The 14,213-nt window shown below is 37.8% G+C and overlaps 1 long non-coding RNA gene across 1 annotated transcript; it reads right to left on the minus strand.

Moving 5' to 3' along the window:
- Nucleotides 1-1,341: 1,341 nt before the first annotated feature.
- LOC117286958 lies at nt 1,342-13,377 on the minus strand. Its single transcript, XR_004518149.1, has 3 exons — nt 13,141-13,377; nt 12,856-13,013; nt 1,342-1,547 (listed from the first exon to the last, which is right to left on the minus strand). It is a non-coding gene; the product is annotated as an uncharacterized LOC117286958 (long non-coding RNA).
- Nucleotides 13,378-14,213: the final 836 nt, after the last annotated feature.

The raw sequence follows: 14,213 nt of genomic DNA on the forward strand, positions 1-14,213 counted from the left end.
GAATGAGAGCATGTGAGTTAAACAAATGGGTAATTAAGTAAAATAATGGATGATATACTAAGAGTGAGTAGAAATATAGTCCTAGGGAAATATTACATTTAATACAATAGCTTTAAATAAATATCCTTCCTATGAACCATTAAATCAAGTTTCTATACAGTTTTTTTTAAAAAAGAATACTGTTCCTTGTCAGTTCCCCTATAACAAGCAGTGATCACATACTTCAAAGGAAACTCTATCTTTTACTTAACTATGGAACAGTACTCCATGAGAGGAAATACCTGATTCCAACTGATGATTAGCATATGGTTTGAAAAAATAGGGAAAGGACTCTTAATGATTCTTAAATGTTAACTGTTCATAATATCATACTTAGGCCTTTTAAAGCCTCTCAACTTCAGCTAATATCCTCTAACAAGAAACTCTCTAATACTGACAAAGAAAATAAGCAAATGCCCAGCATATTTTAAATTGAGAGCTTAAGTATTCCTTATTCTTTCCTTTCCATAATTAGGTATTTGCATTGATTTCTTTCTACTGGAACAGTTTCACATAACAATCTGTCCCAGCACCTAGGATTTTCATTGTGGACCAAAGACCAGCTAAAAGATCAAAGTCACAGAAGAGTCCCCCAGAAAGTACAGGAGAACACTAATGGTATGTTGGTGAAATTTTTAAAACATCATTATTTACATTATCTACATTCACCAAATGCTGCCTCATCCAGATAAATACATCTCTTTGCCAACTACTCATGATCTTTTTGTTCTTTTAGGCTCAAAGACTCATTTTTAATATAATTCTTCCAATTGGTTCACTTACTTTAGAAAGTAAAAAATATAAATGACTTAAATGAAACTAGATAGAAATTCACATTTAGAGAAGTAACAAATTTTTATAAATGGCTCTTTTAATACAACTGAATATCCTCTGGGTATAAGAAGCATTACAAAATGGCCACAAGAGAGAAAAAAATCACTTTTGCAGCTCTAGCCAATAAAATGATCTAGAGTTAACTTAAATATTAACTCATACTTGTACAGATAAATCAATTTGGAATTTACTTAAAGGATAGCGTATTAAAACAAAAAGAAAACAGTTAATAGAGAATGGGTTGCCCATGCACTTGATGAAATACAATAATGATTTAAAATGATCTTCCTAAAAACCATTCAAAGAAAATCTTATTGCAAAAAGAGGATATTTCTACAAGTCATTTTGATGTAGGAAGATAAAACAGCAAATTTTAAATAATTCATTTTTTAAAAATCTAACATGATTCTGGTTCATTCCAAATATTTACGAAAGAAAGTTCGGGATTTTCACTTTATTGGTCTTTTATGTATTCATATACCTTTTATAGCCAGAAAAATAAATATGTGTAACTGTCTTCTACAGCAGAGTTGTTGATAGTGGTTTGTAAATATTTTCTCCATTTTCTAGATTATCTTTCGTCTTCTTGGTGTCTTCTGAAGCACAGGAGTTTTTTACTTTGATGAAGTTTTATTCATCCTTTTTCTTTCATTCCTTGTGACTTTATCATAACACTGTAGATAGATAATTTAACTATATATTTTAGAGACAGATAGACAAGACCACCCTTTCGGCGCCACCTCTTTAAGTCCCCAGGCCTCAAGGTGCCAACCCTCCAGGAGCCAACACAGCAAAGAGCCAACATAAAAAACAATTACGACACATTTACTGGTTAGCATTATTTAAAAAAAAAGAGGTACTATTCCCCTAAAGAGAGTAGTGATTGATATTCTAAATTAAATATTCCTTGTATACTCAGCCATAAAGAGTGAGAAACTAGAGACATTTATGGCTAACTGGATGCACAATGAGGCTATACTTTTAAGTGAAATAAATAGGTCACACTTAAGTAAATACCGAATAGTTTCTCTGGTACAAAAAACTAAAAGTGTAAATAAGATTCAAATGGTATAGCTAATACCGTGAAATAGGGACAGAATGGCTAAAGGGGAAGTGGAAAGGCAAGGGGAAAGGAAATAAGGGAAAAGAGAAAACGTGAAACAAGGAAAAAAATGGAAACAAAATCTTTGTAAATAGGAAAGGGTGAAACTGGTGAAGGGAGGGCAGGGGTGTGGGAAAAAACAAGAACCATGACTTATCATGTGAAAGTACAAGATCCCAATGATAAATGTAACTGTGTTGTTTGCTCTACATGTACCAATAAACTTAATGGGAAAAAAATTCCTTGTATAAAATTTGTTTTCCCATTTGATCCCCATTTAATCAATATTACCTGGGTGAGTATACTTAAAAGTTACATCTATTCCCCCTATATCAATAATACTTAAGAACCCAGTCTAATTCAAGGTGATGCAGATTTATGTCTATGTTTTCTCCTAAGAGTTTTATCCTTTTAGCTCCTAAATTCTGGACTTTGATTTGTTCTGAATTCATATTTACATATGATCTGAGATATTTTCAAAGCATTTTGATCAAGCTATATGGCTATGCATGCTTCTAAAGGTCTGTATCTTAAATACTCTCACAAAGTTACAATGGTTATATTACTTTATTTTCAAATACTTGTTTTGTCTGTTTTGCAAAATAAAAGACAACCCAGTTAAAGAAACAAAAGATTTCAATGGGAAATTTCTTCAAAGAAGATATACAGGTGACCCAAAAAGTGAAACTAGTCACTAGTGAAATGCAAATAAAAAACTCAGATACCACTTCATACACACTAGGATATCTATGACCAGAAAGACAGACAATACAAGTGTTGGTAAGAATGTGGAGAAACTGGAACTCTCATATATTGCTGACAGGAATGTAAAATAGCATAGTCTCTTGGCAATTCATCAAAAAGTTAAACACTTACCAAGTAACTCATCAACTTGACCTCTAGGTATTAGATGTCTGCTCACCCTGGAGAATGGGCAACTCTTATACAATGTAGAGAAGATTTAATTTCCAAGAGACCAAATTGATCAGTAAGAAACCTAATTGCCTCACAGAACAAATTCCAACAGTTTTTAAAGGAAGAAATAAAATCCAAAAAAACCCAACAATATAAAATTAAAAATATCCATCACCCAATAGAAAAGTTTTAGCCATCTAAAGAAACAGAAAAATATGATCCATAACCAGCAAAAATTACTCAGTGCAAACATTCCCACAACTAGCCAACATGAATTTCCCAAAAACATCATCTAAAAAGTTATTCAAAAGAAAACATAAATATGGAAAAGAACTGGTACTCAGAAAAGGCTGGAGAAAGAAGGGAGGGTCCACCCACCTTAAAGCCTGCTTTCTGGGATAGATCTGAGACATAAGGCAACCAAGGAAACCGCTTTGGATAAAGGTAGGACCCACTTTAGATCTGCTTTCTCAGACTAGATCAACCTCCTGGGTTAAAAATTAGCCCAGGACCAGGATGCTCAGATCTAGACACAATAGAAATAGAAAAAAGTAACCTGTTAGCTTATACAAGTCAGTCTCTGGGTGTGCAGTCTTCTGCAACCCTTGGCTAACCCCAACCCTAACTATGAAGTTGCCAACTATGTATATTTGATCTATTCTGTTTGCTTTGGATGCCATGACAATCGTGTAAGGAACATAAAAGGTCAAAAACTACTGCTCATGGGGAAGGAAGGTGGCTGAGTCAAGCCACTCATTGGCACAAGTCAGACCTCAGACCAAACCTGCGATCCCACCTCAAACTCTGAGGCCTACACTCACAACATCAAGCCCCTCAGACTATGAGCTCTTCTCACTAGCCCCTCCCACTCTGGGGTGTATCTTGTTTTTTCTCTTTTAAATAAATCAATGACCATGCTGCAGCTCTTGTGTGTCCTGCTCAGTTAATTATATGAGACATCAAGAGCCTGGACAAAAGGAAAAAATGGAAACAATTTTTGTAAATAGGGAAGCGTGAAGGGGGTAAAGGGAGAGCAGGGGAATGGGGAAAAAATAAGAACTAACACCTATCATGTAAAGGTACAAGGTCCCAATGATAAATGAAACTGTAAATTTAAATGTAAATGTACCAATAAACTTAATGGGGGTGGGGGGGAAGGAGCCTGGACAAGACCCCAATCTGGCAACAGAATCAAATATAAATATGAAAAATATAATATATGAAATGAAAATTTTGCAGATAAAATGCAACAGCAGATTAAAGACTACAAAAAAAAGAAATCAAGAAGCATGAGAATACATCGACAGAATTTTTTTTTAATGAAAGCGTAAAAACTCTGCAAAAAATAAATGAACAAAGCTTCAATGACTTGGGGGATCTGATTTGCTTTATGCACCTGAAGTCTCAGAGGAAATGTACATCTAGGAGTGGTAGGCAGAAAAATACTGGAAGAAAAAAGGCCTACGTTTTTTCCACTATGAACCTACAGAGTTGGGAAGTTCAAAAAGCCCTGGGCATTATATACCCAAGAAAATATACCACGGCACATCAAAATCAAATTGCTGAAATCTAGGAATAGAGAGCAAGTCTTTAAAGCAGATAAAGACTAAGACTCACTACTTGTGTTTTCTGACCGAAAAGGAGTCTGAATAAATGAATAAAGATAAGCTTGACCATGGATTTCTTGGCAAAACTCTGCAAGACAGAAGACAATGAAAAAATATCTTTAAAGCACTGAAGGGAAAACAACAACAATAACAAAGACTTCCTTCCCAGAATTCTACTCTCACTAAAAATATTTTTCAAAAAATGAAGCCAAAACATTTTCAGAAAAGCAAAACTTGAGAGAATTTGTCATCAATAGACTTGCTCTACATGAAACACTAACGGTTGTTCTCTAAGTGGAAGGAAAATGATATCACACAGAACTTATCTATGTTGAGGAGTAAAGAATGCTATCAGTAATAAAAAATGATTTTTAAAATTTTTTCTAGTAATAGATTTGTCTCATACCTCAACTGTGGAAAAGGTTTCATGAGTGTTAAACATTTGCTAAAACTCATCAAACTATAACCAGAGGTAGCACGTGCCTGTAATCTCAGCACCCTGGGAGACTAAGGCAGGAGGATCACAAGTTGGAGCCCAGCCTGAGCAACTCAGTGACTTAGCAAGACCATCTCTCAAAATGTAAAAAAGGCTGTGGATCTAGCACAATGCAAAGGTTGTGGGTTCAATCCCCAAAACTGGAAGCAAATAAAATAAAAACCACAAAACCTCATCAAACTAAAATGGTGTTTAAATACGTGCATTCTACTGTATGTAATACTTAAGTTCCCTAATACTTCTAGCACTGCTACTCTTTAATGTGATTTTCTTGATTTCTCAAGAAAATACTGGATCAATAATTTGAATTTTATTCTCCTATAAATAAGCACCAATGGAGGAAAAACCCATCAGATTCAAGCCACTATAACTGTGAACTTCCCAGCCTCAGATGCTTTCTCAGTGACCTGTACAAATTCTTTATATGTCGTTAGTTATGGCCTCTTCACCTCAAATCAGTTCTTTTTGTTTTGATTATAGGGGTTGATGTTTGTGAGGATTCTCCCATTTTCAACTGAAAAAATTGTCTCATTGCTGATTTATAAAATAGAAGTAATCTGACAAATTCTTCCAACTGCCCTTCCAATATAAACTGATCTACACATTCACAATCCTTATGCTTTTCTCATCTTTCAGGAGATGAGATGTACCTGTGGTTCAAAGGCCATCTCTCCCTTTGATCCTGGCCTCCTGTACCACCAGAGGCCACACCAACAGTTCTCTCACCCCTCATCTTTAGCTTCCCTCACAACCTGCTCCTACATCCACCCAATCAATGTGTTCAAATATCTTCCTTCCCCCAAAAAATAAAACCAAAGACCTCTTTCAGCTAACTACCATACTTGTCTCTTCTAAATTTCTCAAAACTGAAAGCAGCCTGTATTCCCCTTGCTTCCCCTACCTACGTTCTCCCTTTATCTCTGGATTCTCTCATCTACAACTTCACTAAACTCCGTTCTAGAAGTAAATCCCTCAAGACAGCACACTGAGAAGAAGCCTGACAGTAGCAGCCTGTGCCCTGCCTCACTCAGTAACTTCTCTGGCCTACCATTTCTCACCCTCCGAATGCTCAAGTTGGACAGGAAGATATCGAAAATCCCTAGCCCTTTAAATATTGCTATCTTTCACGTTCAACATTCAGTCTATAACCATTACTGGACTTCTGCTTCCTATTAGCTTTCAAACTGGTTATCATAAAATCCAGGAAGATTGCAAGTTCAACCCCAACTTGGATAATGTATCAACTTAGCAATATCCTGTCTCAGAATTTTTTTCAAAAAATAATTTTTTAAAGGGCTAGGAATATAGCTTAGTGTGAAGTCCCTGGGGTTCCATTCCCAGTTTCAGGCCAAAAGAAAAACTCCAGTAGTCACAGCACCTTATCTCCCATGCTCAAACTCCCCAGCCATTTGGGCATTTTCAGCCATAAAAATCCTTATTGCTTTGAGCTGCTAACATCTAAACGTCATACTGTTTTATCCCAATCTCTTTTTTTAAATGCACAAGTCAAAGAGGAATGGATTTGTTCTCTGTACACATAACTTCAAAAATACCTTGAAATGCTATTAGTATTATGAAAAAAAGTATAGTATATGCTTAACATTAGGACTCCAGAACTGGGTATTTTGCTTTTTCATCCTTTTTTCCCCTTCCTTTTTCCTGAAAGATTTGATCCAAGACTTAAAAATGGAAATATCACATCTGGGAAAAAGAAAGCAGAAGTCTTAATGAATCCCTTTTATATAATATTCTAGTCCTCTGTAGTCAAAAAATAACTAAAAGTGCTGTTCTTTTAGCATTTGGAGTAAAACTGGTTCTTAACATTTTTTTTACGTGAACTTATACCTCTGATACCAAAGAACAAATGAGAAGTGTAAAAACAGTACTGCCTGTACCAACTCCCACTACAGTTTTTGTCTTGAAACTCTTTTTAAAAGTTCAATATAAATGGCCTGACAATGGCATTCACAGCTGTGGGAAGGTGATGGGAAGTGGGTTTCTGTTGCCAAGTTTCCTTTGAGTAGTGCCATAGTTGTCCTTTCTTACTCTACAGCTACACCCTAAGCAGCACAGATAGTCCCCAGGAATTGAAAATTCCTTCTTTGCTGCAAATTCACAGTGTCAGCCAAGGAAAACAAAAATCGCTGTGACCTGATGAGAGGGAAATGGTTGCCAACTGGAAGATGGCAGTGAGAAGATAAACTTTTTCAAAAGAAATAGATCTGACTTGTCAGGAAGGCACACACCTGTATGAAAATTCCTGAAGCAAAGTGTAGAAATACAGTGACCACTGGTGATAAAAGGCAAAAGAAACAATTGATATTGCCAGGGAAGTAAGCTTTATACTAAATGATCAGACAGGACAGATACACGGAATCTTCTGAACACAGCTAAGAACACTGGCACAGAAACAGGACCCAGAAGTGGTAGAGGAAGGAGTACGGCTGGGCTTTATCTGAATGGCTGCTGAAAGTTTCATTCTGCTAAAGTTTCATATATCCGGTAAATTCTTGACTTGCTTTGCTAATAGTTTCATCTCTCAGATGGCTGAGGAAGCAATAAGGGGAACTGCAACTCAATTTAATTATGCAGGGGAAAACTACATGGTAAAGTGTTAGGGACAGGAAACTTCTGAGAGGGTTACCCCTGTATTTTGGAGATTTGTAAGACTAAGGAGTGGAAAGTCTAGGAAAATTCAGAAAGACACCCTGGTCTTCAGGAAAACAGATTTCACAGAAACCAGACAGAAATTATTCACATTTTTTTAAAGGAATGTAGCTCAAGAGGGAAGGGCAAGTCTAAAAGGAGGGAGGGGGAAGAAAGTTTACATATGTGGCAATAATTCCCAATGTCAGAAAGAATTTCTCTTTAAACCAGGAGCTTTTAATGGAACAAAAAATTATTTGTTTATTAGATAGGGAGTTCCCAATCACTGGAAATATTAATTTTACACAGTTGTATCTGGGGAATAGAACCAAGGGTTTTGTCTATCACATAGGAATTTGGACTATATCTGTTTTTAATTATGTCTTCTGATTCTTTTGGCAGTCTGGAAAGGCCTATAGGCCTTCTCCTAATAATTATTTTACATGTTGAGAATTACAAAAGAAACCAATTATAATGAAAGATGCTTATCAAGATCTAAAAGTCAAATTTGTGATATAATGATATATATGCTTCCATTAATCCATTCAATAATAAGATCTAGCAGTAGGTCTAGTAGCTGTTACAATTTTGAGTAGCAATGAGTCTAACTGCTATTTCAAGATACCTGAAACAAATTTGATGCAATGTGAAAATAACTCAGTCACAGGTACTGTGAATACTACTGACATTTGCTACCTAAATTTATAATTTAAGGAAAGAGTGGTTAATTTAAGGAAAGCATAGACATTTGTATAAATAAAGATGTAAAATCTTTCCATCCAAGCTCACAGATACCCTGAATTCTATCCAGAGAGTGCCTGAATTCTATCCAAAGAATATCATGATTCTTTGGAAGTGATGGTATGTGAAGTTTCAAATGATCTCCATTTCCAACATTTAAAAGCTCACACCTTATAGAATTGCATAACAGACCCAACATGATCCTTGAGAAGGCTCTGGATCTAGTTTGTGCAGGTTCAAATCCCAACTTAAACACCAGCTTTGTGATCTAAGGTTAAATTACTTAAAATCTCAACACCTGGACCAGAGATTTAGCTCAGTGGTTCCGTCGTCTGCCTCACAAGTGCAAGGTCCTTACTTCGATCCCCAGTACCAAAAAAAATTAAAATAAAATAAAACAATAAAATCTCAACACCTTGATTTCCACATATGTAAAATGGGAGTAATAGTTTGACTCTCATTGAGTTTACCTGAAGTTTCAATGGAATAATTTTTGCATACAAGAATTAGCTATTACATTAACATAAAGGAACAGACTCAAGAGTTCAAAGGATGTCTTTAGGAAAACATCTTAGGTCACCCATCTTTAAAAAATAATATACATGTGCGTTTGCGTATATATATGATATCACACACACACACACACACACGACCCTGCCTTTGTCCTGTAAAATGGGACATTACCTTTCTGTGAGTGGGCCATCCTCTATCCTGCAAACAAAGACCAAAATGGGACTTTCTATACATTTCACAAATTCCATAGATTTCTACTCCCCCAAATGCATAAATATCCCCAGCCCCACACTATAGTGAGCCTCTCTCTCTCGGCAGCCTATATTCTATTTCCTTTGAGTTTGTACTTTAAATTTTGCCTTATTGTACCTCTTTTCACCTCTCACTTTATGCCTCAAATTCTTTTTCTGTGATGGAAGTCAGTGGATGGATGAGCCTAGGTTCCCCACCTCCACTTTAGGGACTTCCCTAGACCCTATCTGGGACCTCTCTTCTCTCTTTTATCTTTGTGAATGACAGAAGAAGAAATGATTCATCCATATACTCAGTGGATGAATATGTCATCCATGTCTTTGTTAAAAGAATAAAGGCTCATCAAAGAATCTTTTAAAAAATTACTAATATCTACCTAATCTTATTACACCGTCTCCAGAGTGTGCTGAATCATGCTAAGCTAACTGCAACAGCACAAGCACACAATATTGTTTCACATCTCCACACCCTTACTCATGTCTCTCCACTGTGATGAAGAAATCTGTCCTTCATCTCTTGCAACTCTTTTTTTACTGTTCCTACCTATGTAATTTCAAATTCATTAACCAAATCTGAAATGTATCTATGAAACCATTTTATGTCACTCTGAGAGAATGCCCAAATCCTCCTTTGGGTCTTATAAAACTTCTTTTGACAAGGGAAGTTCCATACAAACTGACCTTGGTGTAAGCAATAATATAATACAAATGGTGTTCTTAAAGAGTTTTAAGACTTTTTCATCTCAACAAACATCAGTTTGCTAAAGATAAGAACTAGGTTTTGATTATGAGACCCCAGAGGCAAACCCAAAGCCTTGTGTGCAGTGCAATTTTCATGGATGGATGGATGGATGAGTGGAGGGCTTCATGCTTGGGTGGGTGGATGGATGGGTAGATGAACACATGGCATAATACTATTGGGACTTCAATCACTTGTACATAGGCAGACAGAGAGCAAAACAGCTTATGGCTAATTGAAAATTACTAAAATGTGAAATATTTTAAATATTTTAAAATATGGAAAAATACTAAAAATCTTTTTATCTCTTCTTCATCAAGATGTGTCGTGACATGTTGGAACTACTTCCAACTCATTGGGTTGCTGTGGAAATCAAATGGGGGAATGTATTATATAATATTACGTTTATTAAGGCCTACCCATAATTAAATAATTAAACTGTGTAACTTGGCAGAGAGTTTCTCAAAATGTTTCCTATGATACTACCCTTCCTGGCACACTCTTTGCCCCACAGTGCATATATGCTCAGGGTTTCAAACCCTTCGCTGGATCAGAACATTTTCACAGCTCATTGGCTTTATGATGCCATTGAGCCTTCATTATCTATAGAAGGGTGGAGTTGACTAGGTATCACTTTCAACCTCTCTCTGACAGAGAGGTAGTCTGTGAATGTGGCTTTGAAGTCAGATGCCCTGGGTTCAAATCTTGACTTGGATTCAAACTTGGAGCAGCTTACTTTCTCCAAGCTTTGACTTTCTGGCTATTTCTACCTCCTCACTTCTCATTTCTCTAATCATGTCTCAGTCTCCCGGCTTCTATGTCATCTTATCCAACCTGACACAGGAGAACACTTTTTCCTTCTTGAAACATTTACATCTCTTGGCTTTCTGTGACTTCATTCTTTCCTAATTTTCTACCTACTTTCTTGGCCACTCCCTTTTAATTTCCTCTGCTGGATCCTTTCTCTGTACTTAACCTTTAAATTTTGGAGTGACTTAGAATTCAGGCTAAACTTTCTTGTTCTCTTTTTTTCTCCATTGTTGCTAGGATATCTCATTCAGACCCAAGACTTTAAATACCAACAATAAGCCAAAGTGTTAGTAACTCCCAAATTTGTATGTCCAGCTCTGACTAGGTTAGGCTTCTATATCTTCTGAAGGTTAGGCTTCTATATCTAACTTGGTATCTTTAAATCTGGGGAGCCCAAGAACTCAGGATGTCCTTCAACCCAGTTCACATCAAAACAAATCAATCAATGAGCACACAGCCCCACTCTTTCCCCACGCATTCCTTTCTAAATTATGATATAACCTGAATCAGTGATGGTGAACCTTTTAGAGCTTTCAATGATACGAACAGCCCACTGTGGCAAGTGTGCCATAGGTTCACTACCACTGACCTAAATGCTCAAGCTACAACTCTTGAGTATCTCTCAACTTCTTCCCTAGGAGTGGATTGAATAAATGGTTATAGGAGTTGCTATGAGAATTAACTGAGATGGTGCTTAGCATGAAGTTTGGTGCGTAAGTATAAAATATACTCAATAATACCCAATAAGAGCATTTCTGTCGTCAGATTTTTTTGGTCCAGTAACTCCACAGAAAATATGGAAACTTAAAGGTAGATCTTGAGAATAAATAATTTTCACAGTAAAATAAAAGATCATATTGAAAGGGAGAGAACAAAAACAGTGACGACAAGATACAGAGTTTTTAAAGCAATCGTGCAGAAGGTTAATTCTAGAGTAAAAAGATATTTGAAGCAAGGGACATGTGGACAGCGCACTGGGCTGCTGAAGACAAATTTTTCTGTTTCCTAATGGTCATTCCTTAATTTCCCAACGCTGTCTCAAGTTAATTATTAATCCAATTTGCCAATTATAGTAAAAAAATAAAGGCTTTGTTGACCACCCTTGATGGAGGAAAAAGGGGTGGGGGAAGACAGGGATCCACAGGAAGAGAAGCACCAAACTTTGACGCCATCAAGCCCAGTATTTCACATTCTGGGAGGTGGCTTTTAAATGACCTTTATAGTACAGTTTACAAATGATGTGTCTGTATGTCCTAATGAGCAGCAGTGGGCATTCTGACATTGTTCCTAGACTTTCCTCAGCCATCTTTTAAAATACATGTACAGTACCAGTGTTGCAGCTTGTGGCCACTAGCCACAAGAAGTTCTATTCCAGTAAAAACCTTAAAGGAATGAGGAGGGAAGCTATGTTTCTTCTTAATTGTCCTAAAGTAGGCCCCGGGGAACCATAAGGACAGTTTACAATATGAAGGAGAGCAAAGTTTATTCAGGTATGCACTGAACCTATGGGGCACAAACGTAAGAATTTTATGATCATCTTACCAAAACTGAGGACATAGCAAAGTCCCAGGGACACCATAGCTAAGTATTGAGAGCCTAATCTTACTCTGAAAACCTCAGCAGAGGCATCCTGCCCATGTGGAGGACCTCACTGGAAACTGGATTCATCATATTCCACAGTGAACTGCTGGGGGTGTGAGGTTAGATGCCAGTGAACCTCAAATCTAAAAACACTGCAGCGAGTGAGCCAAAAAGTTACTACTGGGCTAATTAGATGGATTCAAGGAGGAGGTGAAATGCAGTCTGTTTCCTGACATATCTGCACACAAAAGTAACTTAGTAGACATTTTGGAAAAAAGAAACGCAGGAACAAAGAAAAGGAATTCCATGTCTAAATTAGAATTTTCTAAACTGGGTTCTACTAGTACATTTTTGTTTCCGCCATCTATTGCTTGTGCAGTTGGCACGTTTATTATTCTTTACCATCTCTAATAAGACGTGTGAAAATGTTACTGAGAGAACCTGGCAGGGTATGACCACTATGACCTCTGTGAGAAGTGCACACCCTCTGGGCCAAAGATTACAAAAACTCTTGTGCTGCCGGGAAGCAGATCCCTCCATAAGGCAGAGACACGGAACTTAAGAACAGCAAAAAGCCAGACCTGGATGGTGAAGGAGAAAAGACGGTTCATGAAAGAGAAGGAGTCACAGTGCCAAAATTCTGCAGTCCTGAGGCGGATGTGATGGGGTACACCCTACTGGAGAGGCTGAGGCAGTAGGCGCACAAGCTCGAAGCCGGTCTGGGCGACTTAGTGAGATCCTGCGTGGGGGTGGGAGGGGATAAGAAAAGGGAAGGCGAGAGGAAAAAAAAAAAAGAAAAGAAAAATGATTCCAGTGCTAAGGGAAGCTGGTAGAGAATTAACCATAAACCAAAACAAAGGAGTCACCATAGTCCCTGGTCCGCTCTCCTGAAGAAGATGGCTGCGGCGGACATGGCGGAGTGCGAAGAATTTGATTGGCAACCCCCAAATCTCTGTAGCTACAAAACCTCGGAGTCCCTCCAGCTCCTGCTTCCAGGAGACTGTCCTGGGTACTTCTCAGAGCCTCGGACAACAAAGAAAGCTGAGGCCAAAGGCTGCGGCCACGCTCCGACGCCAGGTGCTCCTCTCAGAAGCCAAGCGGGCCTGCTGGGGAGGGGGAGCAAGTGGAGAGAGCTTACTGAGCATGCGCGGGCTCGGGCCCCCGGGCTTGGGGTGGAGCTTCAGGGAAAGAAAGAACCAGTTTGCAAGTCAAGATGTCATTCCAGTTTCCCCCAAATCTTCTTATTTATCACTTTTATACGTTAAAAAAAGACAAGTGACATTGCTAACTATGAAACTAAAAACACATCCCATGTTTGTTCATCAAAACGGAATGATTTGGTGACTTCAAATCACTATTCGCAACTTTATTACAAGGGCGAATTTTCAACACGAACCTGTGATTTTTCCAGACCACACATCCTTTGAACCTTAAACCTCTCAGCTTGAACATGCCTGAAATACAAGCACAGACAATATAAAAAGATCCAAAGCCCAGGATCCCAGCGGCATTTGGAATTCAGGCCCACTGAGAAATGTTTACACCTCCTTTCCTTGACTAGAAAGCAGCTGAAGGAAATTCACTCTGAACAGTAATTGCATGTTTTGTAAAAGCTATCAAAAGTTACACACAGATGCATTTTACAAAGGCCTAGAGGGGTGTTCACACTTCCTGGCAGGTGTGTGAGCCTGTGGCTCTAACAATCCAGGGACAAGAGCCACAAAGGTGGCTCAGGTGGTCTTGAACATGTCTCTATGAGATGATTTTAAGCATTCTCTCCACATCTGTATGGCTTGGCAGCCAGCTGCAAATGTGTTTCTATCACTGGAGGCCTTAAGAGCTGCTCTCTTCCGGTGAGCCACGATCACCCCCACAGTCAGATGATGCCTGGTGTGTAATCTTCGAACACCTGCACTCTTCAAATCCTGCCTGTGATTTA

The sequence above is a fragment of the Fukomys damarensis genome, unplaced genomic scaffold, assembly GCF_012274545.1.
Source record: "Fukomys damarensis isolate Sample0158 unplaced genomic scaffold, DMR_v1.0_HiC HiC_scaffold_19, whole genome shotgun sequence".
Lineage (NCBI taxonomy): Eukaryota > Metazoa > Chordata > Mammalia > Rodentia > Bathyergidae > Fukomys > Fukomys damarensis.